Source organism: Cibotium barometz, chromosome 15, assembly GCF_041138505.1.
Source record: "Cibotium barometz isolate CiBa-2024 chromosome 15, ASM4113850v1, whole genome shotgun sequence".
Lineage (NCBI taxonomy): Eukaryota > Viridiplantae > Streptophyta > Polypodiopsida > Cyatheales > Cibotiaceae > Cibotium > Cibotium barometz.
In genome coordinates, this window is record NC_141060.1 from 29,763,935 (window position 1) to 29,789,874 (window position 25,940).

Sequence of the window (25,940 nt, forward strand, 5' to 3'; positions counted from 1 at the left end):
ATAAAAATAAATCCTTGATGCATCTTTCCATGCATAAAACCAATTTTAATGAAAATAACACTTTTGAAATAAAAATAAATCTTCTATGCATCTTTCTATGCAAAAAAACTAATTTTAATGAAAATAACACTTTTGAAATTAAAAAAATCCTTTATGCATCTTTCTTTGCATAAAATCAAATTTAATGAGAATAATACTTTTGAAATAAAAATAAATCCTTTATGCATCTTTCTATGCATAAAATCAATTTTAATGAGAATAACACTTTTGAAATAAAAAAAAATCTTTTATGCATCTTTCTATACATAAAACCAATTTTAATGAAAATAACACTTTTGAAATAAAACTAAATCTTTTAAGCATCTTTTCATGTAAAAAAATCAATTTTAATGAAAATAACACTTTTGAAATAAAAATAAATCTTTTATGCATCTTTCTATGCATAAAATCAATTTTAATGAAAGTTACACTTTTGAAATAAAAATAAATCCTTTATGCATCTTTCTATGCATAAAACTAAATTCAATGAAAATAAAACTTTTATAATAAAATTTCCATTATGCATCTTTCTATGCATATAAATTAATTTTAATAATTACTATCAGTGATATCCATGCATATTCATAGGTGAATATGTACATGGAGTAAATTAGAATATTTCTTCTAGAATGCACACACGGTAGGAATTACTCTTTTGGAATAATATAAAAATAAACTTTCTTTTCCACAAAATTCTAGAAAATTTTGCCATAACCTCCTTTGTATGGCTGACCATTTCTCATTTTTAACATTCTATTTTTAATTTAAATTAACCCCAATTAGATGTAAAGGACTCTAATCTACATAATTTTTAATTTCGAAGAGAGTAAACAATAAGAAAAGTTTAATTAATCTTTTTGTTAAACATTCTAGGATAAAGAACGGCTGAATTGAAAAGAAGAGAAGGGGATGGCCTTTTCATCAAGGCATAGCATCAGAATTTACTTTAATCAACTATAACAAACAAGAAAATCAAGAAAACCATAGATTTAAAATTCAAAGTAAGAAGAATTTAGCTTACATAGAGTTTGTAAGCTTTCCTTTGGCTTGAGGGATTGAGGGTTCTACTCTTGTTTGGATCAAGAGTGGCCACCAATTATTTTGGAGAGGATTAAGTCAAAAACAATTGAATTATCAAGAAAATTCAATGTAATTGGCTCTGGGTAGGAGTAAAGTAACAGTGCATAAACACTATTAACCTTTTACAAAGGGGGAGGCTTCTATTTATAGGAAAAAGTGAGCCTCTAACCAAGCAAACTGATTCTAGAAATTTTCAGATCAGTTTGGTCAATTTTTTTTACCATTTTTGGGTCAGTTTAGCTTACTTTTTGGATCTAGTTGAAACAGGAGAGAGGAGAGATAAAAATATCTCATTATTTTTTAGTTTAAAACTCCTCCATACATGTGAAATAGGCGCCTCCTTCATGAGGGAAAATCCCTACACTGAGGTGTCAAAAATTCATCATTTCTTCTAAATATCTCTTCTTTTTTAACTAATAAACCTTGTTCTTAGTCAACTCTTCATCTTATGTGAGCATTTACTCATTTTTGGGTGTTTTTCTTTTATTCTTCAATTTATCTCCTTCCTACATTTGGATTAATCTTATTGGTCCATAAGAACCTTAATTGGAGCATAAATCAAAAATTTCTAAAAATCTGGACCCTTAGGCTAAGGTCCTTTTTTCTTATTTTCAATTAATTCCAATTGCACATTGAAAAGTTCTTTTTGAATTTCTGTTTTAGGGGAAACCATTTTAGACACTAGAAGGATTTTTATATCCAAAAATATCTCAATTTTGAATTACCTCCCTCTAGACATTTTCTCTCTCCAGGCTAAAACAGGGTAAAACATGATCTTTCTTTTATTTGAGAGGGGAATAATTATAAGATCAGAAGGGGAGGTACTTACACTTGCACACCTCAAAAGCTAGAGGGAGGAATCTTACATCCTACCCCACTTAAAAAATGCGAGATGTCCTCATCTCGCAAACTAGAGGACAACTCTTTCCCTTAAGATCCAACTGATTCTAGGGTTCCTTATAGTCTGGTCATAGTCTGGTCAACCCAACAGAATCCTAGGATAAAGATCCCTTATATAGAACTCATCATCAGATAACAATTCCTTCAGATCATATCATTTATATCCTTAACACAATTATGGTCCATTAGACCGAAATCTCCATCTGAAGAGTCCTCCATGAGAATTTCAATTATACAGATTTTTAATTTGTCATCCCTTAACTTGATCCACTGGGTCAAGTGTTACTAGTAGTAATGTGTCTCAGCACAATCCACTAATCTCATAGTGATTTGTTGAAGTCATTATCGTCACTCGTCCCATTCATCCTCATTGTGGTTTTGCTCAGCTTATTACATTTCAGCCAAAAGTCAGGAATCATCATTTTTCAATCAGAATCCAAATCAAATCATTAGTTCTCAACCAGAATTTAAAAATCATATCAACCACATTCGAATTCATCATATGGATAGCATTTATGCTTATAATTTCAAGGTCTTAGATTTACTCGTATATACCACCAATAAAGAGCTGCAGTTATACCCTCGATATATACAGGTAGTCAAGGTCCTTGGAACTATAAGGTAAATACCATCATGTCTAGGCCTCAAACAAGTCGAGAATTCCATATAATTGTGGTATTTCCATCCACAGACCCAATTACTAATTTATGAATTTCAGTCTGAATATCAATTTGTATGAATTTCATCACACAATTACAACCTTTTACTCTGCTACTTCATAAACTCTTGACATTTTTGGCTTCTCGGTTGATCCACATTAGCCAATTTGCTCTGATACCAGAGCTGAAAGATCCCTGTCCCCACCGCGCAATGAATTCACGGGTGCTAGCAGCAGAAGTAGCACTTCTTACGTGGGGCAGGGTGGTCCCTCACTCGGGGACTCGCCCACAGATATGCCTCGCCTACAGATATCCGGATAAGACACTAATCCCTCGGTTTTTCTAAAACCGACTATGGAAAAACTTTCCTCGCTCAGAAAGCATGGGCGATTCCTCCTCGATAAAATTTACTCTAACGTAGTCAAAATCCTTAACTAACTGAACCGATCTGATTGAACGCGTAAGTCCCATAGTCAGATCAAGGAACAGATTGCACTTGGATCATAGAGACCAACGCTTTTTTCCTCATTGAGAGGCAAAATCGTTGATTCTTTTCCATAGAACAAAAGTTTTATCCGGGATTTACTTCATCTATCATACCATAATAGAATTGAGTCTCATTTTAGGGATCCATCAGTCTAGCCTAGCCCCATCCAGGTCCCGTGGGTTAGCCAACCGCCCAACCACTGTAGTGATGGGATCCAATTAAGAATTTGGTTAGGTTTTTTCCCGGGTACCAGAGAAAAGAGTTCCCAGGCCCCCTAGCCGGATGTTCATGCAAACTTAAAACTAGTCACACCACCCAATATGAAATTGCCTTTTTCACAGATTTAACTGTCTTTAAAACAATCATTTAATGAAATCATAGAATCACTAATCATAATCCTCAAAATCTCCAATTGAATCCTAATTTTCAATCATTCCTTCATCGGTGTCCCTATGGCATCATTGGCAACCAGAACGCTCACCACCTGTCCACTCAGGGGCCTTTTCGATGGTTCCTAACTCATAGTACTCGGCAATATATTCACATATCAAAATGGAATCTCCGTTGAAGATCAACAAGATCAACCAACGGATCCATATAAAAGAGCCATGGACTCATCCGTAGGATCAGCAAGGTGAATCAACCAGATCCATGCCCGAATTCAGAAAACAGCTCTAAGACTTACTCCTTGTTCCAGTATCTTCCTCGACGCACGCGTGGGTATCTTCAGCAACCCAGAGCCCGAGCACCATATGATCAGCACCCTCTAGGATCCTTCGCAGGCAGGTGACCTAGCGCTTCACTCATAGGCCGCTTTCTTAGTCCCTCATCCACCGTACCGGAAGCTCACCATTTTAATCAAACCGAGGTTTGTCAAGACCTCGGTCGACCTTGCTACTGGAGACGTCCTCCATTGACTCTCCATCATAGTAGCTGTTGCAACTTATCAGATTAGGTCTCCACGATCTCATTCACAAGATGGTCAAAATGCTTTCCCAGCATCCTTGACATAAAACAGTCATTTAAAAACAGGTCATAAATACAATTTCTATAACGAACTCTCGTCTTTCCACATTGTTCCACATCAAACCACATTATTTAATTCCACAACCATTCATAAGTATTCCTATTCTCATCCAATCACATCATTTTCATCTCATCACATCTTTCCTCAATTTATCCTCATCAGATCTCATCCACTCACATCTACCCATAATATCCACATCTCATCACACCACATTCATTCACATCTCATCCATTCAGACCACATCACATTCACTCACATCTCATCCATTCAGACCACATCACATTCACTCACATACACATCTATATCCATTCTTTCACATACATCCACATCCATTCTTTCACATACTCATTCACATCCATTCTTTACATACACATTCACATCCATTCTTCACATACACATTCACATCCATTATCATCAAATACATTCATCCATTCATTCCCATCTATCTGATTCACATCACATCTCATCACATCTATTCACCTCACATTCTCATCACCTTTATTCACATCACATCCATCCATCCATTCATTCACATCAATGTGATTCACATCACATCTCATCACATCTATTCACCTCACATCGCATCACCTCTATTCACATCACATCCATCCATGATTCCATTGATTTAGATCTATGTGATTCACATCCACATCTCATCACATCTATTCACCTCACATCTCATCACCTCTATTCACATCACATCCATCTATCCATTCATTCACATCTATCTGATTCTCATCACATCTCATCACATCTATTCACATCACATTCTCATCATCTCTATTCACATCACATCCATCCATCCATTCATTCACATCTATCTTATTCACATCACATCTATTCGCCTCACATCTCATCACCTCTATTCACATCACATCCATCCATTCATTTACATCTATCTGATTCACATTACATCTCATCACATCTATTCACCTCACATCTCATCACCTCTATTCATAACACATCCATCCATCCATCCATTCACATCTATCTGATTCACATCACATCTCATACAATCTATTCACATCACATTCTCATCACTTCTATTCATATCACATCCATCCATCCATTCATTCTTATCTATCTGATTCACATTACATCTCATCACATCTATTCACCTCACATCTCATCACCTCTATTCATAACACATCCATCCATCCATCCATTCACATCACATCTCATACAATCTATTCACATCACATTCTCATCACTTCTATTCACATCACATCCATCCATCCATCCATCCATTCATTTACATCTATCTGATTCACATTCACATCTCATAAGCTCTATTCATGGTGCATCCATCCATCCATCATTCACATCTATCTGATTCTCATCATAATACAATCTATTCACATCACAATCTCATTACTTCTATTTATATCACATCCATCCATCCATTCATTCTTATCTATCTGATTCTCATCACATCTATTCACCTCACATCTCATCACCTCTATTCACATCACATCCATTCATCCATTCATTCACCTCTATCTGATTCTCATCACTCATCACATCTATTCACCTCACATCTCATCACCTCTATTCACATCACATCCATCCATCCATTCATTCACATCTATCTTATTCTCATCACATCTATTCACCTCACATCACAATACAATCTATTCACATCACATTCTCATTACTTCTATTCATATCACATCCATCCATCCATTCATTCTTATCTATCTGATTCTCATCACATCTATTCACCTCACATCTCATCACCTCTATTCACATCACATCCATTCATCCATTCATTCACCTCTATCTGATTCTCATCATCACATCTATTCACCTCACATCTCATCACCTCTATTCACATCACATCCATCCATCCATCCATTCACATCTATCTGATTCTCATCACATCTATTCACCTCACATCTCATCGCCTCTATTCACATCACATTCATAGAATTTAAGAGAATTTTAATTTTTGATATAAAGATTCTTTACGCATCTATTTATGCATAAAAATTAACCTCACTAGGAATAACACTTTTATAAAAATCCTTTTATGCATCTATTTATGCATAAATTCAAATTTAAGGAAAATAACGCTTTTGAAATAAAATGAAATCCTTTATGCATCTTTCTATGCATAAAATCAACTTTAATGAAAATAACACTTTTGAAATAAAAATAAATCCTTTTGCATCCTTCTATGCATAAAACCAATTTTAATGAAAGTAACACTTCTGAAATAAAAATAAATCTTTTATGCATCTTTCTATGCATAAAATCATTTTTAATGAAAGTAACACTTTTGAAATAAAATAAATCTTTTATGCATCTTTCTATGCATAAAACCAATTTTAATGAAAGTAACACTTTTGAAATAAAAATAAATCCTTTATGCATCTTTCTATGCATAAAACCAATTTTAATGAAAATAACACTTTTGAAATAAAATTAAGTCTTTTATGCATCTTTCTATGCATAAAATCAATTTTAATGAAAGTAACACTTTTGAAATAAAAATAAATCTATCATGAATCTTTCTATGCATAATACCAATTTTAATGAAAGTAACACTTTTGAAATCAAAATAAGTCCTTTATGCATCTTTCTATGCATAAAACATATTTTAACGAAAATAACACTTTTGAAATAAAAATAAATCTTTTATGCATCTTTCTATACAAAAAAATCAGTTTTAATCAAAATAACACTTTTGTAATAAAAATAAATCCTTTATGCATCTTTCTATGCATAAAATCAATGTTAATGAGAATAACACTTTTGAAATACAATTAAATCCTTTATGCATCTTTCTGTGCAAAAAACCAATTTTAATGAGAATAACACTTTTGAAATAAAAATAAATCTTTTATGCATATTTCTATGCATAAAACCAATTTTAATGACAATAAAACTTTTGAAATAAAAATAAATATTTTATGCATCTTTCTATGCATAAAATTAATTTTAATGAAAGTAACACTTTTGAAATAGAAATAAATCCTTTATGCGTCTTTCTATGCATAAAACTAAATTCAATGAAAACAACACTTTTATAATAAAATTTTCATTATGCATCTTTCTATGCATAGAAATTAATTTTAATAATTAATATCAGTGATATCCATGCATATTCATAGGTGAATATGTACATGGAGTACATTAGAATATTTCTTTTAGAATGCACAAACGATGGGAATTACTCTTTTGGATAATATAAAAATGAACTTTCTTTTTCACAAAATTCTAGAAAATTTTGCCATAACCTCCTTTGTATGGCTGATCATTTCTCATTTTTAACATTCTATTTTCAATTGTAAAAGACTCTAATCTACATAATTTTCAATTTCCAAGAGAGTAAACAATAAGAAAAGTTTAATTAATCTTTTTGCTAAACATTCTTGGATAAAGAAAGGCTGAATTGTAAAGAAGAGAAGGGGATGGCCTTTTCATCAAGGCATAGCATCAAAATTTACTTTAATTAACTTAAAAGAAAACCATAGATTTAAAATTAAAAGTAAGAAGAATTTAGCTTAGATAGAGTTTGTAAGCTTTCCTTTGGCTTGAGGGATTGAGGGTTCTACTCTTGTTTGGATCAAGAGTGGCCACCAATTATTTTGGAGAGGATTAAGTCAAAAACAATTGAATTATCAAGAAAATTTATTTTATTGGCTCTAGGTAGGAGTAGAGTAACAGTGCATAAACACTATTATCCTTTTACAAAGGGGGAGGCTTCTATTTATAGGAAAAAGTGAGCCTCTAACCAAGCAAATTGATTCTAGAATTTTCCAGATCAGTTTGGTTAATTTTTAACCATTTTTGGATCAGTTTAGCTTACTTTTTGGATCTAGTTGAAATAGGAGAGAGAAGAGATGAAAATATCTCATTATTTTTTAGTTTAAAACTCCTCCACACATGTGAAATAGGTGCCTCCTTCATGAGAGGAGATCCCCACACTGAGGTGTCAAAAATGCATCATTTCTTATAAATATCTCTTCTTTTTTAACTAATAATCCTTGTCCTTAGTCAACTCTTCATCTTATGTGAGCATTTACTCATTTTTGGGGGTTTTTCTTTTATTCTTCAATTTATCTCCTCCCTACATTTGGATTAATCTTATTGGTCCATAGGAACCTTAATTGGAGCATAAATCAAAAATTTTTAAAAATCTAGATCCTTAGGCTAAGGTCCTTTTTTCCTATTTTCAATTAATTCCAATTCCACATTGGAAAGTTCTTTTTGAATTTCTATTTTAGGGGAAACCATTTTAGACACTAGGAGGATTTTTATATTAAAAATATCTCAATTTTGAATTACCTCCCTCTAGATATTTTCTCTCTCCAAGCTAAAATAGGGTAAAATAGGATCTTTCGTTTATTTGAGAAAGGGGAATAATTATAAGATCAAAAGGGAAGGTACTTATACCTGCACACCTCAAAAGTTGGAGGGAGGAATCTTACATCTTTTAAGTTTTTCTTTTCTTCTTTTTCCCTTCTCACATTGAAGCTTAACACTAACCCTAGCTTCTACATAAAAACCCTAATAAAGAGCTTTGATGGAGGGCTCTTCATCAAAGCTCTATAGTAGGATTTCTATGTAGAATATAGTGTTAGGGTAAAGCTATAATGAGAAGGGGAAAAAAAGATTCAATAAGTTTTCTATGTTATGCAAAAGCTTTCATTAAGATTTCCTCTCTTATGCTTTTACATGTTATAGGGTTTGTTATTTTTTCTCTCCTCTATGGATAGCCTTTTAAGAACTATGCTTCTCTCAAGAGGTGGCCATATGCCTTAGCCTCATGTATGAGGCTAGTGCATAAAGCTTATGCATTAGCCATATGCATAAGCCTCATACATAAGGGTAGTGCATAAACCTAACACATGAGACTTATGCATAAGCCTCATGCAAGAGGCTTATACATAAGGTTTATGCATGAGACTTGTGCATAAAGCCTCATGTATAAAGTTTACGCATTAGCGAGCGATAAGCCTCTAGGCATAACCTTTAGAGAGTTGTCTGTCTCTCAATAGGTGGCCATATGCCTCATGGATTTACATTTACATGAGGCTAATTCCTAAAGCTTATGCATTAGCCATATGAATAAGCCTCATGCATGAGGCCTATACATCAGCCATAATCTAGGCTTATGCATTAGCCATATGCATAAACATCATGTATAAAGCCATATGCACAAGCCTTATGTATAAAGCTTATTCATATGGCTAATGCATAAGCATGAGGTTTTATGCATAAGCCGCATATATGAGGCTTATGTAGTATTAGGCTTATCCATACGGCTAATACATAAGCCTTATGTATGCGGCTGCTTATGCATAGTTTTATGTAGGCTATGAATGCATAGCCTCATGCAAAAACTATGAATGCTATGCATAAGGCCTATGCATGAGCTTTATGCATAAGGCTTATGAATTAGCCGAGTGCTACCTAGGCATGCGTGTAGCTACCAAAATGCATCAAGAGCTCCCATTACGTGCCAGGTACTAACCACACATGTCGGTACTACAGACATGCCTAGGTAGCTACCCAATGCATGTCGGCGGGTGCTACCTAGGCATGTTCGTAGATTATAATGCATTCCTTTAACTACCAACATGCACCTGGAGCTCCCAATGAATACCGGCGGGTGCTACCAAAGTATGCCAGTAGCTATCAGTACATGCACCGGGAGCACCCATACCGAGTGCTACCTAGGCATGCCGATAGCTTTTAATACATACTGATAACTATTGACATACACCGGGAGCTCCCAATGCATACCAGGTGCTACCTAACACATGCCTAGGTAGCTACCCTCGGGTGCTACCTAGGCATGCCGATAGCTTCTAATGCATGCCGATAACTACCAACATGCACCGAGAGCTCCCAATGCATGTCAGCAGGTGCTACCTAAGTACACTAGGAGAACCCAATGCATGTCGGCGGGTGCTACCTAGGCATACTGGTATCTTTCAATGCATGATGCCGGTAGCTTTCGACATGCCCCAGGAGCTCCCAATTTATATTGGGTGTGGTGCTAACCTAAGTATGTTAGTAGCTACCGACATGCACACGAGGAGCTCCCAATGCATGTCGGGTGTTACCTAGGCATGTCGGTAGCTTCTAATGCATGCCAGTAACTACCGACATGCACCGAGAGCTCCGAATACATGTCGTGGTGGTACCTAAGTATGCTAGCAGCTACCAGCATGCACTAGAAGTACCCAATGCATGCTGGGTGCTACCTAGGCATTCTGTAGCTTTCAATGAATTCTGGTAATTACCGACATGCACCGAGAGCTCCCAATGCGGGTGCTACCTAAGTATGCCGGTAGCTATGGGCATGCACTGGGAGAACCCAATGATGTTGGGTGCTACCTAGGCATGCTAGTAGCTTCTTCTAATGCATGTCGATACTACCTACCCACATGCATCGAGAGCTACCAGCATGTTCCAAGAGCACCCATGCATGCTAGGTGCTACCTAGGAATGCCGATAGCTTCTAAAGATGCATGTTGGTGGTAGCTTCCAATATCTGCCATGTGCTACCTAGGCATGTGGGTATCTACCGAAATTCACCAAGAGATCCAATGCATGTCGGGTGCATGTTGGTGGTAGCTTCTAAAGATGCATGTTGGTGGTAGCTTCCAATATCTGCCATGTGCTACCTAGGCATGTGGGTATCTACCGGAATTCACCAAGAGATCCAATGCATGTCGGGTGCTACCTAAGCACGTCAATAGGCACCGGCATGCGCCGAGTGCTCCCAATGGACTCCAATAACTACTAGCATGCACTAGGGAGCTACCAATACAAGTCATGCCAATAGCTATCGGTATGCACCAAGGGCTCCCAATGCATGTCGGTAACTACCCACATGCACTAGGAGCTACCTAGGCATGTCAGGTGCTACCTAGGCATGCTAATAGCTTCCGATACATGTTGGGTGCTACCTAGGCATGTTGATAGTTTCCAATTCATGTCACGTGTGCTACCTAGGCATGCCATATAAGCTATCGACATGCATTGGGATCTCCCAATTCATGTCAAGTGCTACCTAAGTATGCCGATAGCTACTAGCATGCGCTGGAAGCATCCAATGCATTCCGGCGGTAGTTACCGGCATGTCGGTAGCTTCCAATGCATGCCAATAGCTATCGGCATGCACTGGGAACTCTCAATGCATTTTAGTAAAATTACTGGCATACACTAGGAGCTACTTAGGCATGTCAAGTGCTACCTAGGCATGCTAATAGCTTTCAATGCATGTTGGGTGCTACCTAGGCATACCGGTATCTACTCTACTGACATGCACCGGGAGCTCCCAATGCATGTTAGGTACTACCTAAGTATGCCAGTAGCTATTGGCATATGCACTGGGAGCACCCAATACATGCCGGTAGTTATTGGCATGCATAGAGCTTCATGAAGTGTGTTTACGTTAGAGCTTCATGAAGCTGGGACATACAACTTTTTTTTAAAGCTAGGACAGAATGGTGGGGAGTTCTATGAGAACTCCCCAGCCCCAACTTGTTTTTTTAAAAGGTTTATTTTCGTTGCTCAACAACGTTTTTTTGTTGCAACAAAACAGCGCTCTTAGTAGAATTTTTTGTTGCTCAACAGTGCTAATAGGAGCATTTTTTCAAAACTCAACAATGTTATTTCACTGCTATAGTAATCCCGTGCAGCGAGAATAGCAGCGTTTCTAGTAGTGAAATAGGCTTGACATCTCCGTACCCTTCTAGTTATAAAAGTGCTCCTATTTTCATTACTAGACCTTCATTTTGTTGTAGTAATGCCTAATAACCTCCCTCTACAAAAAATAATTTTAAAAAAAGATACAATTAGTTAAAGGAAACAATATAGTTTAAAACCAAATTAGATTAAATAAAGGAGAACAATAAAATAGACACTTACAAAGCGACCAATAAAGGAGGATTTTCTTCCCAAGCCAAAGTGAGATGATCCTCCCTTCCATAGTCTCGAAGCACTCACCTCCGCTTGTTATTAAAAAGCACCTGAATGCTTCCTCACACAAAGCTCTGTGCATGCCTCTACTCCTGTTACGAGCAAATGCTTGGCTTCTCCATGTTGCTGTTGGTTACTCTCTTAATGTTTGCTCTCCTACTAGAGAGGAGAAGCTGTATCTTCTTCTTCATCCAGTCGCTCGAGAAGGCAAGGCTCAGATGTGGAACAACAAACTCAATCTTGAGCACATCAATAACATATTGTTTTGAAATCTCATCTTGTACTTTCCACTTCTTAAAAGGAGCTTGTGAACTCCAAGTTTGCAGGTACATGCATCAGATTTGATGACTTGCTTCCCTCTTCCATCCATCATAACGGAGCATCCCATCGGCATCTATGTTATATGGTAGGGTTTGTGGATCAAACTATGGGATGGCTCTCCTCAGGGATGGCTCAAAATGAGTGGATAATGAACCCCCCCATTGGGGAGATGTCTCGGGAGACTTAAGTAGTGGTGCTTTTTTCAAGCAAAAGTATCGGCTCCCCCTGCTAGTATGTCTACTAGACTCCCCTATGACATCGTGGCAAAGACAAACTTGATAGAGTGGGGGTGGGATGTAGATAGATGTGAATGAATGAGATATGAGGTGAAACGGATGTGATGTGATGTGGATCGGGGTAGATATGAATGGATGAGATGTGAATGAATGTGATGTGATGAGATGTGGATCGGGATAAATGTGGATGAATGAGGTGATGTGAATGGATGAGATGTGAATCAGGATAGATGTGAATGAATGAGATATGAGGTGAAACGGCGAATGTGATATGTTGTGGATCGGGGTAGATATGAATGGATGAGATGTGAATGAATGTGATGTGATGAGGATCGGGGTAGATATGAATGGATGATATGTGAATGAATGTGATGTGATGAGATGTGGATATGGGCAGATGCGAGTGGATGAGACGTGATGAGTATAAATGTGAAAAATGATGTGATGAGATGAAAAATGATGTGATTGGATGAGAATGGATGGGGAATACATATGATTGGACTTGAATCAAGTAATGTGGATTGATGTGGAACAATGTGGAAAGACGAGAGTTCGTTATAGAAACTGTATTTATGACCTGTTTTTAAATCACTGTTTTATGTCAAGAATGTTGGGGAAGCATTTTGACCGTCTTGTGAATGAGGTCGTGGAGACCTAGCTGATAAAGTTGCAACAACTGGAGAGTCAACGGAGGATGCCTCGCATAGCAAGGTCGACCGAGGTCTTGACTAGCCTCGATTCGATTTAAATGGTGAGCTTCCGGTACGGTGGATGAGGGACCAAGGAAGCGGCCTATGAGTGAAGCGTTAGGTGACCTACGAAGGATCCTAGAGGGTGCTGACCATACGTTGCTCAGGATCTGGGTCGCCCGAAGATACCCACGCGTGTGTCAAGGAAGATATTGGAATAAGGAGTAAGAGTTATTTTCTGAATTCGGGCATGGATCTGGTTGATTGACCTTGCTAGTCCTCAACGGATGAGTCCATGGCTCTTTTATATGGATCTGGTTGATTGAACTTGCTGGTCCTCAACGGATGAGTCCATGGCTCTTTTATATGGATTTGTTGGTTGATCTTGCTGATCTTCCATCTGGATTTTTATAAGTGAATATATTTTCGGATACTATGAGCTAGGAACTATTGAAAAGGCCCCTGAGTGGACAGGTGGTGAGCGTTCTAGTTGTTGCCAATGATGCCATAAGTACACCAATGAAGGAATGATTGGAAATTAGGATTCAATCGGATATTTTGGAGGATTATGATTAGTGATACTATGGTTTCATTAAAAAATTATTTTTAAAGACAACTGAATCTGTGGAAAAAGATAATTTCGTATTGGGTGTGTAAGTGGTGTGACTAGCTTGAAGTTTGTATGAAGATCCGGCTAGGGCGCCTGGGAACTCTTTTCCCTGGTATGCGGAATAAAACCTAACCAAATTCTTAAATGGATCCCATCACTATAGTGGTTGGGTGGTTGGCTAACCCACGGGACACGATGGGGTTAGGCTAGACTGATGGATCCCTAAATTGATACTCAATTCTGTTATGGTATGATAGATGAAGTAAATCTTGGATAGTAACTGTTCTATGGAAAAGAAACAACGACTGTGCCTCTCAATGAGGAAAAAAGCGTTGGTCTCTATGATCCAAGTGCAAGTTTCTTCCTTGATCTGGCCAAGTGACTTATAGGTTCAGTCGGATCAGTTTAGTCAGTGAGGATGACCTTGACTATGTTAGAGTAAAAATATCCCATGGGAGAATCGCTCGTGCTTTTTGGGCGAGGGAAGTATTTCCCGGTTTGGTTTTGGAAGAAACAAGGGATTAGTCTCTTGTCTGGACATCATAGGCTACAATGAGCGAAGCAAAATGGCTCTTGCCCGGCTGAAAATAGTGGAAACAGCCAGGGTAGCATGGAGGAACCACCGTGACACCAACCGTCTGGACAGAAATACTCAGTCCTGGAATGATCTAAAAACCTATCTAAGAAAGAGATTTTGTCCTCCTGGATTTTTGGAAACCAAAATGAATAAATTCTTAGAGCTAAAGTAGGAGAGCAAAACCATCGAGGAATATCACCAGGCCTTTTCCCTTCTACTCAAATATTCACCACCTCTAGATGAAGAGCAACTCATGGCCAGGTTCATTCGGGGAATGAACGAACCCTTGGACACACAAGTCAAAAATGCCAAGCCAGTGTCCATGGCTGAAGCAGTAAGAATGGCAAAAGATTTTGCCAAAGCCTTGTGCGCTTTTGCCGCACAGGTCGTAGCTGGGGACTTGTCGGACACCGTATGTTAGCCACGAATGGCTGCAAGCATACAACCAGGAAGGCAAGCTCAAAACAGAATGCAAAAGGTGTGTCACTCACCGCTTAACCGCTGCCTTGAAGGATTCCCGCGTCGCAGCCGTGAAGGAGGAGCCGCCGTCGCCGCTCTACCGCCTCTCCGCCGCCTCGCCGTGCCGCTACACAGTGCGCTCGATCGCTCTCTCACTCTCTCTCTCTCTCTCTCTTACACACACGCAGGAGAAGGAAACCAAGGAGATAAGGCAAGAGCACTCTTGTATTCACAACACATGAGAATGAGGATTTTAGGGTTACATTTGACTCTTATAGGTGACTTGGCCGTTCACACTTGGGCGTCCATACATGGCCGGCCGACCCTAACCCTTATCCTACTGATATCCAAGGTGTGCCTCTCATCGGCGATCACCCAATCCCTTCATCCTTAACATATGGTGCCCACAAGCCCGGCCCATGACTCAGAATATTTAAATTAATGACGTAAAATATAGTACGTCGCAATGTCCGCCATGGGTTAACATGCCCCCCTTCCTGATGTAGATTCCGTCCTCGGAAGCTATGGTATGGTAAGCTCGAGAGGGTTGTTGTGGTAGACCGTCTGCAAAACAGGGAAAAGAGTGAAAGTATGGTGGAATTCAAAAGATATGAAGTGTATAAATTCAAGCATGTGAGACCACAATGGATGTTGCTATGAGAACTTAGTTTAAGGGTCACATGAGTGAGCTAGTGTAGCAAATTAATAGGAGTTTAAAATTATTGAAAGGAATTCAGGAGTTAGCAAGGTGTCAAAGGTTAATCAAGGTTTATAACTGGCCTAAGTCAAGGAAAATAACCAAGCTTAATAAATAAACAGATGACCATACTGTGTCTACTCTAAGAACAAGTAGTTACCACGAGCCTAGGGACACAAGAAACATCAGAGTTACAGGAGCCTTTTGCCTTGATTTTTTTTTTTTGCACATGACAATTTTTATACACAATGGCGACCTTCCTAAGGCAAAACTAACATCGATCCTGGTACCATGTTTAACACAAGGCATTATCCAGGAATCTATTAGCTCACTTTAGGCAAGGCTACCCCCTACCAACCAAGGCATCGGTCTGGAGTAGAATACTCCTCGCCTACCAAGTATCAATAAGGCGATAGGCCAACATTAAAGCACATCATAGACTTGTATTGCCATTTATTGTAGGCTTTTTTTTTTTTAAGTTTCTTTTGATCTTCGCTCCTGAACTAAAATGTGTTCTTACATCCTTTCGACAAGGGGTAAAATCTATGTCCTAGAGGTCAACACACACACAGCCAGGTGTTCAAACATTAAGATGGTTTGACCCTAGACCTAAGACAATCGTATTCCAAGGTTAACTAAAGACGTCATGCTGCCTAGGAATATTTCCAATAAAGTTAAGCTCATTAATGATTTACACTAGCATGCAAGCAACTTCAAAAACTAAGTAGTACATTGATAATTTCCATGTGGTCATGCATTATAGTTTATGCAATTGATTGAACAGTAAAAACAAAAGAGAGTGGGTATGGAAGAATTACACCTGTAATTGGAGATCTCCTTGATTTGACGAGACAGCTTGCAATTTGATGTAGATATATTTTGATGAACGTTGCGGCAGTCTCAGGACTTAAAAGCAAACCCACCTCAAACTTTTTTAACCTGTACAATCAACTAACAAGCACTATACCTCGAGAGGCACATTAGTGTGAAAATTTCAAGATTTGTTTAAGGAATCTAAACTAGAAAAAACTTGGAAACGCTAACCTACCTACCAGTCACCACACTACTACTGAGGATACGGTAAGAGGATGTTGTAGAGTCCTGGCTCTAGCCCTAAGGCTAAGCCTCTATCCGCATCATCCAAACAAATAAAGTCAACCTCAGTAGTACCATGAGTTTCATCCGTCCATTCATCATTGTCAGATATTTCCTTTTCATTTTCCCATCCACATAAACTCATCAAAAATGTAACCATGCGAGGATAGTCATCTTGTGGAAAAGGAAAGCATTGGGCTATCGGGGATATGTCCTCTACGGAGTAGGGGTCAGTCATGGTCAATAGGCGAATTAGCCATTCTAATTCCTCAATATTTTCCTCTCTGGATAGTACATCTATATGATCCCATTCAGTTTCAATTACAGGATAGCACATGTGGAATATCTGAGAAAGGTACAGATGATACCTCTCACCAAAGGTAGGAGTGGATGAAGTGTATGATGATGGGGCATCTGCCATATCTGCAAACACAGATATAGCATCAGTAGGTTTATGAGAGGACAATCTAGTTCTTGATTGTTTACGGATATTTCTCTTGTTTTTGTGCTCTTGCTCTTTTTACTATTTTTTGTTTTTCTTTTCTTTGTTTTTGTTTTTGTTTTAAATCTATGAAGCTATATATATACATCCCCTTGAATTTGGCAATTACATGGTCAGGGGAGAAGGTTATAAGGAGGAAGCATTAGAATGTCGAGCGTGAGTACATGCTCCCCCTTTCCTTGGGTAGATCATATTATTTGCAATGATGTTGCAGCCTCTTGGAACCAATTTGTCCAGCGGGTCATAGGTTGTGATGTGGGCAGATAGCTTTTTATGACCCTTGTGGCCACATTCAATTGTAGAGATGGTAGTGTACGCTCCCATTGACGAATGGAGGAAATGGTTTCCGACGATACTATTACAAGGGGAGACGTAGACTCATCAGTTTTTTGTTGGGTGTTGGCAAGAGTAGGTGTAGAGCATGTAGAAACTTCTATATCAGCGTGTGCCTGGCATGAGGAGCTAGAAGCTTCATGTGGCTCCCCCCTTCCTGAGCTAGGTGGTAATGATCGATATCGTTTGGGAATCCAAACTAACTCTGGAAGAAGTGGTTTGGAGCACTCTGTTACCTTTCCCTTACCACGATCTTGAATTATCGTTGGGGTGGCAACAATTGGTTTGCAAGGTTTTACAAGTGATGTAGAGGGATTCAGCTTATGTTTAGGGACCCAAATTTGGTCATTTCCCTCGTAGTACCCTTGGGCTACTAATAATTTTTTTGGGATCCATCGTGATGTTACATTGCCCTTTTTCGGGTGGGTAGCTGCTTTCCTTTTACGAGGCTTCTTGGTGGCTGAAGGAGATTGAGCAGGGGAAGTAGCTGTTAGCGAAGCTTTGGGGACCCATTTGTATGTACTCTTTGGCATAGTAAGCAAAGCTTTAGGGACCACCTTGCCTGTTTCCACTCTTGGCGTTGAAGCGTTAGAGGGGTGGCCAACAATCGAAGATGGTTTTGCCACTGGACTTTGTGATTTTTCATTATCTAATATTTGAGTGGATGACTTAGGTGCGGGATTTTGAGCGGTCAGACCTAGTGTTGGTTCTTGCGTTGTGACTTGTCTGGTTGCCCAATCGATATTGCACTTGGTGGCCATCATCCATTTACGCCCTAAGATTACAGTCCCTTCCATGGTACCAGCAGGCATAACCAAAAAGCTTTGAATTATGGTTCCCTTGTCATAAGCAACCGGAGTGTGCAGAATTCCTGAGACAGGGGTTTTCTTCTTGTTGATTCCTTGAACTTGGATAGAACTCTTGGTTAAAGGTGGTTTTCCCAGTTGACACCACACGCCATATGATAGCAAATTGTGTTGAGCTCCTGTATCCAATAATGCATTATACAGCACCTCCCCGTAAGGACTCTGTAATTCAATTGGGTATCTTAGAGGTGGGTCAGATTCCAGTGCATCCTCCTCTGCTTCCTCGAAAAATATTTGCGTAATTCCCAAGTTGGCTTCTCGTTGTCTCCTAGCACGCTGTTGACGTTCTTTGGCTTCGACTCTCGCTTGTATCTTTTTAAGCTCAGATTGTTCTTTAGCTACCTTCTTTTGATGGATTGCATGTAACTCCTCTTGGCTCAGGGGTCATAGTATCGTTTGAATTTACTCCCATTAAGGAATCCAATGGTTTCAACTCCGTCGAGAGTCTCCACTCTGATGGTACCTTGCGGGGTAATTTCACATACTCTATATGGTCCCTTGCCAGCATATTTGAGCTTCTTCTTTTCGTTTCGCACTCCATACATCAAGACTTTATCCCCAACCTTGATGTCCTTGTCCTTTAGATGGCGATCAAACCATTTTTTCCTTCTATCCTTCTCCACAAGGGCATTGTATACAGCCAATTGTCTTTCTTCATTTAGTCGCTCAAGGATATATAGACGCTCTGCTAAGGGATTACCATCCCAACCCTCTTGAGTAGCAACACGAAGACTAGGAATGATAAATTCCCACGGCATGACTGCTTCTTGGCCATATACCATTTTGAATGGTGTGCAATTAATAGCCACTTTGTACGCAGTACGATAGGCCCATAAAGCTGTCGTGAGCTTTAGATCCCAATCCGTGCGATGAGCTTCAACTGTCTTTGTCAAAACAGAGATTAATGTCTTGTTTGTACTCTCGGCTTGGCCATTCGCTTGCGGATAATAAGGACTAGATTTATGATGGGATATCATGAAATTTGTTGTGAGCTCCTTAATCACTTCATTTATAAAATGCGTACCATTGTCGCTCACAAGTTCAAAAGGACAACCGAATCGTGTGATTATATTTTCAAAGAGGAACTTGGCTGTTGTCCTCGCATCTGCCTTACGTGTCGCTTTCACTTCAGCCCATTTGGTCATATAGTCAGTGGCCACAATAATATAGCGAGATTGTGTGTTTCGGGCCGCTGGGCTAATCGGACCTACAAAGTCTAAACCCCACTTTTCAAATGGTTGGTTTACTTTGATTGGATGTAGGGGCATCTGATCTTTCCTCTGGGGTTTCTTATATCGTTGGCATTCATCGCAACCCTTCACAAAGAGTGATGCATCTTGGAACATAGTGGGCCACCAATACCCTGATTGTAAGATCTTTCGCGCAGTTAAGTCTCCTGAGAAGTGACCACCGGCTACGCCCATATGTGCCTCTTGCAAAATGTATAGATATTCATCCTCTCGGGCACAACGCCTAAGAACGTCATCCTTTCCTCTTTTATAAAGAGTCCCGGCTATCAGGCAATAGGGTTCGCATTCTTTGATTAGCTTTCGAGCTAGATCTTTACGAAGCTCCTTGGGTGGAAAGCCATTAACCAAAAAGTTAACAATCTTCTCACTCCATTCAGGCATTGTCTCCACCATGAACAGGGAAGTGTCAGGTAAGTCATCATCAACCCCTGTAGGAGCCTCACCATTAGGTATGCGAGACAAATGATCAGCCATAACATGTTTCTTGCCAGGTCTCACAACAACCGTGAAATCAAACTCAAGGAGAATCAATAGCCATCGTGTGATTCTTCCTGTGGAGCATGGTTTGTTTACCAGATACAATAATGCTTGATGATCCACATAGAAAACAAACTTGGTGGCAAGGAGGTAATAACGAAATTTCCTTACTGCATATATCATTGCCAACCCTTCTCGCTCCGTAGTGGTGTAGTTCATCTCAGCATCGTTCAACTGGCGACTGGCAAAGCTAATGGGATAGTCTAGCTTATGTTCTCCAGGTTGAGTTAACACACACCCAATAGCAAAGTTTGATGCATCAATATGCACATGGAAGAGTAAATCCCAGTTAGGCATTCTCAAGATTGGAGCACTCGCCAAGGCCTTCTTTAATAGCTCATAGGCACGGTCACATTCTTCGGTCCAAATAAACTCGATGAGAAGCTTATACAATGGTCGAGCTATCTCGGCGAAGAAGAGAATAAACCTTCGATAATAACCAACGTGGCCCATAAAGCGTTGGACTCCCTTGTAGTTAGTGGGTGGGGGTAATTCCAAAATGACCTTGATTTTACTCTCGTCAGTGGAAATCCCATTTTTGGACACTATATGCCCTAAGATAACTCCGTGTTTAACCCAGAATTGGCATTTGAAAGGATTCAAGGAGATGCGATATAATCTACACCTTTCAAATATTTTTCGTAAACACATCAAGTGCTCATCCCAAGAGGAATGAACACAAAGATCGTCTAAGAAGGCTTCACAGAAGTCCCTTAGATATTCCTTAAAGGCCGTGTTTATCAATCGTTGGAATGTTGCAGGTGCATTGGTCAAGCCAAAGGCCATGACGCGAAAGGCAAACACTCCAAACTCCGTGATAAATGCTGTTTTAGCTTGGTCCTCCACTGCAATTGTGATCTGATTGTAACCCGAGTACCCATCTAAAAAGCTATATGCCTCCTTGCCTGCCACTCTTTCAAGCACATGTTCAGAATATGGCAAGGGGTAATGATCCCTTCTGGTGGCTGCATTAACCTTTTTGAGATCAACACACACTCTAAGTTTCCCATTCTTCTTTGGTATGATGACTATCGGAGACACCCATTCTGAGTGCTCAATAGGGTATATGAATCCACATTTTACAAGCTTTTCAATTTCCTCTTGTACAATCTTTGCGTACTTAGGATTCATTGGGTAGGGACGTTGCTGGACTGGTTTAGCAGTGCTAATCATTGGAATCGTGTGTTGCACCACCGAGGGTGGAACACCCTTCATATCATGATATGTCCAAGCAAATATGTCCTTGAATTCTTTAAGAAGCTTCGTAAGTGCAGCTTCTTCCGCCTTGGTGAGGTCTTGAGCAATATAAACTGGTTTAGACTCCTCTCCTGGATCTGCTAAGTCTATCTCCTTAACTACCGCAGGGCCATCGTAGACACCGCTACTCCCATTGGTAGGCGTTCGTTGGGCTTTTGTGTAGACTACTTTACGTTCCCCTGTGGTGAATGATTTGAAATGCTCGGGTGCGGGGTGTAAGTCTACTGGTTCTTGTTGTGCCCGGTTTTTTTCTTTTAATTCCGCCTCCTTTTGTTGTTGAGCCAACTCTTGGTTTTGCCGCCTTCTTGCAGTACGACTTAGTTTTGGCTTCTCTTCGATTTCTAATTGGGCGACGTCATGAGGTTGCGGAATACACCACATGACACTTTGGAGGTATTGTCCCCAATTATCCGCTATCTTCCGATGAGCATCAATGGCTCCTACATAACTAAGCCATTCTGCAGTGGATCTCTCCTTATTTATTGCAGTTCGTACATTAGCTCGATAGCGTTGGCGCTTATGTCTCGTTTTCTTCTTACCAAGTTTTTGATTTTTGTTTCTATCAGATTCGAACTCACTTGGTCGATCTTCACTTTCGGATGAACTGCAGGAGGTCATTGTCCTAGGCCTTGAGCACCTTGCTTCCACATTTGGGTGAATATTTGATTCATTTTCCCCATCAGGCTCAGGGTCAGTTTCTTCTTGAGATTCATACTCAGAGTTGCATTGGTCAGAGTCTTTGCTACTTTCAGTGTCGGTGGAGTTTGCCACGTTCTCGCCATCAGGAGTCATGTGCATAACACCTATCATGTTTATTGGCACTAACGGTGGCATATCTTGCCCCTCAGGTGTTACCCAGCTTGTGCCTCTATTCCCCCATGTGTCTATGGTTGCCGCTAGGTGTACCCAATCCACGTTATCCGACTCAGTCATACCCGGTAGAACATCCATATAAGGAGAATCTTTCCCATCATCAGTCTCTTTTTTGCATGTATAGCAATATCTTAATGGGACAGAGTGAATAGTGGTATCCGATCGATTATCAATGATAACCTTGCTTCCTAAAGGATGCGCACGACCATTCTCAAGATCAACTCGAATGACAGAGTCCTGGAATTGTAGATAGACATGGTTTTTCGACCAGTCATGCACCATTTGTGCTTCCCTCATGAAAGGACATCCTAAGATCATTTGATATGACATAGGATGCTTGGAGAAATCCATTACAATGAAGGTATGTTTTACCTTGTATCCCAGGACCTTGATCTTGAGGTCCCTTAACATTCCAATAGGTTTAGCTATGGTTCCGTTTGCCATCTTAACCACTATGTTTGTGACTTCGAGGTGAGGCCTTCCCATAGATTCCCAACAGTTTTTAGTCACAATGCTCACTCCAGCACCACCATCAAGGATTCCCTTTAGAGTTAATCCCTTGGTAGTAATGGGGAGGGTGGCATTAGATTCGTCACCTTCAAAGTACTGTCCCAACTTGTTCACAGGTATTTCCACGACCGAATCTTCATCAAAGTTAGGTTGTAGATCCCAATGTTCTCCTTCATCTTGAAGCGTGTCGGGTCTATCCATATTTGCAAATTGTGGTAGCCCCGCCTTTAGTTCTCCATTGAGAAATGCCCGAAGAGCTAAGAATAGCTCAGGATCTCCGTATAATTTGGATATGATCGTGGTTCGGATCTCGGAGGACATGAAATCCATTAGCTTGGACACATTCAATGGTACTTTTCGAGATATCGCTCCTTGACTAGGAACTGGTGAAGATGGAATCACTTCCTCTTCAATGGGGTCAGGCATTCCCTCACTAAACATTCTTTCCAGCAAGAAGGGTGTTTGCCCACTTCCGGATGTCCTATCCTCACTTTCTTCCCGAATGATACTAGGTATAGCTAACGGTTTATGGTTCCGGTGAGGCTGAACTTGCGTAGGAAACACTGTGTCTGGAATTTTGATTTTTCTCGGGTTTGGCTCCAGTTCTCTTTGTGTTTCTTCCACCAAACCCCTTAAGTGTTGCACTTGTTCAATCTCCTCAACTGGATTTGGGTAAGTACCAATCTTTTTCTTGAGGGTTTTTGGCCCACGTGGCTTGTCTTGGAGAGTCTCAGTCAGTTTGGGTGGTCGAGAGGGCATTAACTGACTTGGTTGTGGGACCGAGGAAGTTTCCTTCTGTTTTCCCTTATTTATGTACTCTCTTGATTCTCCTTCATTGAGCTCCCGAGTGGGTTCCTCCTTTAAGGTAGTGGCTTTGGTCCCCATGGTTTCTATTGAATCGGAATCATCTTCAGGATCATTCATATACACGGGGTCGTCTCCTGTCCCTATGTTAGTCTTTGAACTAGGCTTGGAGCTCGTGGCATTAAGCGATCTCTTCCGCCGTGTTTTCTTTTTCTTTGCCTGAGCGATTGATGCAGTATCCCTTTCTTCAAGAATGTAGTTTTGATTTTGAAGCATTGACCGTGTAACTACATTCGCGGGTACAACGGGTGTGGTTCTTCGTGCTTGGTTGGTGACCTCAACCAAATTCAATGGCGTAATCTTGGGTGCATTAGGATTATGTGGACATTGAGCGATCAAATGATCTATGCCACAACGATTACATGTAAGTACCGGCATTCCCGATGTGCTCCCTTGATTTGGTTGCATCTGAGTAGCGATCTTTTGTAACCTATTAGGGCACTCCGCTACACGATGCGGTCCACCACACTCGTAACATTGAAGAGGTGGTCTCCTCGCCATGGTATTAAGGTTTTGCCCTCTTGTGGCAAGAGCAGCCGCTTGATATACATGCTTGACTTGCCCGAAATGATCCTCCATGTAGTACTGGGGGATCATTTCAAACGTATCAATCCCATATGGAGCAGTAGGGTCTATCTCCTCTTCATAATCCCCACATGCACTATGTGACTCACAACCCATCTGGTTTACAGGGGTAATCCTTGGATGTGGAGGTTGTGGTCCTAGCACTGGCGGTGGTAACGGCATAGACTGGACTACATTCGGATTCCTTGGAACTATGTGCTGTGACGGTTGCTCGATAGGTTGTGCAGGCATTAGCGCGGGTACTTGAGGTGTGTTTGACCAAGCTAGTGGTGCCTGGTTTGCCAACATTTGCTTAAGTGTTAGGCAATCTTTAGATTGATGGCCATACTTACCACATGCATTGCAATTCCCATTGAATTTAACTCTGAATGTGGGACATTCACTCGTGCTATGTGGTCCTAAGCACACCGAACACCATTGTTGCTCTCTCCTTGGGTACATATGGCTATTCTGAGGAGCTCGATTACCCCTAAAGTGTTCTTGGAGAGCCTTAGTAAGATCGGTCACAGACATTTCAGATATCTTGGGCTCCTTGGCAATAGGTTTTACCGTCATTGGCTCGTGCCCAGATACTTGCGAACTAACGGATTTTGTTTCCGAAGACACCTTTTTACCTGCAATCATCAAGTTGTCTTCTAACTGGATTGCATTGGCAGTGACTGCTTCCCACGTTGTAAGACCTCTAATGACTAGGCCATTGTAAATGTCCTCGTGGCGCAATCCTCGGATGAATCTATCGAGGAGTTGGTTGTTATTGAAGCGTTCATCGGGAGTGCAGCGAGAATTTAGATGCTTCAATCGACTTATAAAGTCTCTCACTGACTCCCCATCCTCGCGTTCAGCTTTTTGGAGTTGAGATGCTACCCCCCAAAGCACACCCTCACGTATGTATTCTTTCAAGAACAATCTCTTGAGAGTGGGGTAGTGAGTGCGCTCTTCAACCCTTAAGGTTCGATACCAATCTCCGGCCTTCCCACTTAAGGTTAAGCCTAAGGCTTTACACTTATGCAGCTCATTGTGCTCTTCCAAGGAATCACACACGTGTTCAAAGACTTCAATGTGCTTCCTAACATCCTCGTTACCACTGAAGTTTTGAGTGAGCTTAGCCACTTGTACTGCCTTGCTTCTAGGTTCTCTCTCAGGCATGCCCCGCATGTTTTCTGCAATGGATCCTCCGATCGTCTGAGCAAATGCTGCGAGATCACCTAAGTGAGCAGGCATAGTTGGTGGAGGCACTTCTGGGATAGCCTGGCTCATAGGAGTTGGCGTTGGTCTGAGTAGGTTGGCAAATGACGTAGGATATGATATGTGGCTAGGCCTAGCTCCTCTTGGATAATGGTTATGATAAGGTGGTCGTGGAGCATACGCCATTGGCATACTAAGAGGCGTAGGAGCTACCTGAGCATGAGTAGCGATAGGTACATAGGGTCGATAGGCACTGGCACGCACTGTTGCAGGTACTGTTCCACTAGGTAGCGGTGTCGTACTAACTACAGCGGTAACAGGTGCACTTTCAGCTATGCTCATCATTGGGGTAGGCATTGCGGAT